This window comes from Ixodes scapularis, unplaced genomic scaffold, assembly GCF_016920785.2.
Source record: "Ixodes scapularis isolate PalLabHiFi unplaced genomic scaffold, ASM1692078v2 PGA_scaffold8__174_contigs__length_109621045, whole genome shotgun sequence".
NCBI lineage: Eukaryota > Metazoa > Arthropoda > Arachnida > Ixodida > Ixodidae > Ixodes > Ixodes scapularis.
This window is the reverse complement of record NW_024609883.1, coordinates 58,852,150-58,855,505: the sequence shown is the minus strand read 5'-3', so window position 1 is coordinate 58,855,505 and position 3,356 is coordinate 58,852,150.

The window sequence follows — 3,356 nt, the reverse complement described above, 5'->3', positions numbered from 1 at the left end:
TAATAGATGAACTAACTTTTATGCTGCATGCAAAGTAACATTTGCATGTGCATCCTATATTGCTTTTCTGTCAAATCCATTTACATCTATCTGCTGAAATCTCCAGAAACCACTACCTCTCGCGTAACGATTTTAAGACGATTAAGAAGCAGAAGTACCGCAATGTCTGACAGAGTTGTTTGCGGTCGATGACGCAAACGTCAGGCTAAAGACCCGTTCACACCCTTGCGACTTTTTAGAACGGAGTGACGGGGAACGGAAAGCTCCCAAAACATCTTAGGACGAGACAGCAGATTGGCGCCTCCTATCGGGTAGCAGTGGAAGGCTTGGCCGTCCCTTATATTTACTTTTTTTCTCGCTCATTACTTTTTTTTGGCTTGAAAGCTTTTGCTAATGTTATAAACAACCATTTCCCACGAGTAGTACGTACATTTGACTTGGCTAATACCGCAAAATTATTGTCGCTTTGGTAAAACACAGTTTCATTTTCACCCTATAGAGGCACCAGCATGCAAGTGTGCTTTGTCGTCGTTAGAGAGTTTAGGAAGTTTTAAGGCCCTCGGTTTTATGGAGTCGTGAGTGCATGAACGGGTCCCAACTAATGTACGGCAAATCACACCATTCAAGGTGCATAATCATTTATGTTCCATAAATATCGTGATATTTGTACTCTGCAGATTGGTCGCTTCAAGGTGTATGGTTTGGCGTGCCCTGAATGTTTCCATTCACTCTTATCTTTGAACTTTGCATGAAACAATATTTCCAAAGCATCTTTCAGCCATCACTGTAACAGATGATTGGCGTTTTAGAACAGACTATTCCATGCCATTGTCATCGCAACCTTACCAGATTATATAATTGACGAACCAGTCTGAAAGCCGTGATTGTTATTTTGATAGCCACATCCTAAAGGTTTGTTTAGGGTATCAACGTTTGTAATGTTTCTACCTGAATTTCTTGAACCTAATAATTTAATCCGGACTTAATGTGTTGTGCGTTCCAAGTCAGTCTCCGAACAAGGCATTTCGACATTTGGGTTATATACCATAAGATATGCAAAGATACAATCGGGTCCTGGATTGGATGGGCGCCAAACGGCACTATTGCTTGAACTATTTATGCGAAATTATCAGGTATCCCATGGAGCGAACCGGCCTTATCAGCTTTTGAAGGCGCGCGAAACGGCACATAAAGTCCCCTGTTTCAATGAAGCGAAGCCTGTCGTCTGCAGCAGCAATCTGATGGATAGGCTCCCATTGGCTGGCACGCGTCATAGTTTCAAGGAACGAGGCTCCCATTGGCTCTCGCGTGGCATAGTTCCAAGGAACGCCACCAGAGAAGACCTCTGCGTGGCGGCGTAGCTGCGCGGCCGCCGGTAAGAGGTAGTGGCAGAGACCCCGCCCGGGCAGACTCCGGAGTAGCTGCACGGCCGAGGTCAGCGCGGCGCAGTCACTTCACGAGAGCACGCGCTCGACCGTCCGCCGCTACCTCGGCGTTAGCGAAACGTGGCCGGCCACGCCATTACGCCGCAGACGAACTAAGAGAGCGGAAGAACGACATTCATGCTTTCGCCTTCACAACTAATAAGATGTGCTTAGTTGCCCTCGAATTTTTTTTTGTATATACCCAAAACCAACTTCCGCTGCACACCCAATCTACAAAAAAAGGCATCAACATAGAACAAACCGCCATAAGGAAATTTGATAGAAGTCGTACATTGCACTCGTCTTAATGGCACCATCCACTTTTTTATAGCTCAGCGGTTGATATTTTTCTTTAAAATCTTGCTCCCGGTCCCCTTTATTGTGTTATTTACAGTAACAAGGTTTCATTAACAAAATTATCCGTGACGCCTATCACATATTGTCTTTCACTTATACGATATAGCAGAGTTTTGGTTTGTAGCGTGTGGAAACTACGCTGCTCTCGCAGGGAACATGTTGTGTGCTTTCCCTGCAGTGTTAAGTTCCGCTGGAGGTCATGTGGGCAAACGCCTAACTTGTTTGCTAAATATAAAGTTTAAAAAAAATATTATATAAACAACGACAAATAAATGGAAAACCACTGCTTCTACATTTTCTTAAAGTTTATCATGGGCGTGCAGAGCAATTTAGTTCCTCACTAAGCTCCTGTAACTGGTTGTATTGCGCTAATGAATATTTATAAAGATTTAGAAAAAATTCGCGAGGGGGAGAGAATTTACTCCAGAAAAGATAGACTTCCACCTGAAGTGGACCGAAACTTGCGCCTTCTACGTGACTGGCGGCCGCTGAGAAAATTCACATGGTATGGGTATCGAACCCAGGACCTGTCTAAGACTAACGGAGCGCCATACCCCCCGAGCTAACCGCGGTCTAGCATACGGTAGAGCAAACAGATGTTTACAGTTTCCGTCTTGATCGTAGCCTTCGTGAGTTTGGGGTCAGTGTTTAATCATTTGCCACAGGAATTTAGAGGGAATTATTAAGGTGGAGAGGAGTTCCAGAAGGATAAATTGACTTCTACCTGAGGTGGGGCGCAATACGCGAACTCAAGGCGACTGGTAGCCGCTGAAAAAATCCGCCAGGTCCGGGTAATAAAGCGATAGCGTTACTTTCAGCTTCATGCACTTATATTCGATAAGCGAAACAAATGTAAAGCAATGTTTTATTCGTTTTTATTTCCATGTTGAATGTAACTTTTATGCCTGAAGAATAACTCGGTTTGACGAAAGAAGAGTTTGTGGCGTTTAATTTTGGCAAGGAGAGTTTGCGGTGACATTTATTATGTAAACACTTGTACTTCCCTTTGTCTTTATCTCTGCTTGGTATTACTTGTCTTGTCTTGCTTCATTAAATGTCTTTATTGGAGCCACAAATAACTTAGCTTAAACACCGATAAATGCGACAAAAGGCCAATAATGAAAAATAACTAGATTGCCATGTTATGTCATAAAGTTCGGTTGTGTACTTAGGTCGCAATTTCTAATGTTTGTAAATAGTTCGTTTTATTATACAATTCGGAGGCAACTGCAGCACTATACCACAAAATCTGCCTTGGCAAAGGCTTTTCTAAATAATCGAGTGGAACAGAAATTAAATGTAAAGAGATAAGGATGAGGAATCGTTCTTTTAATCTCATATGATTGGGATTTTCGCCCGAGGCAATTTGCGGGAAACTCTGCAAGGACAAATTAGATTAGCGTCTTATGCGTTTTCGAGCAGGAAGTTTCGGGTGCATTCGAGATGATATCCTGCCATAGTTAGAGCTTTGGATTATACAGTTGGTTATTAATCTTATTGGACTCCTGAAACACAACAAAATTGTTGGTGTACAGTTTGGTTGGGACATGCGTGTCAAAAATTAATTTTAAACGG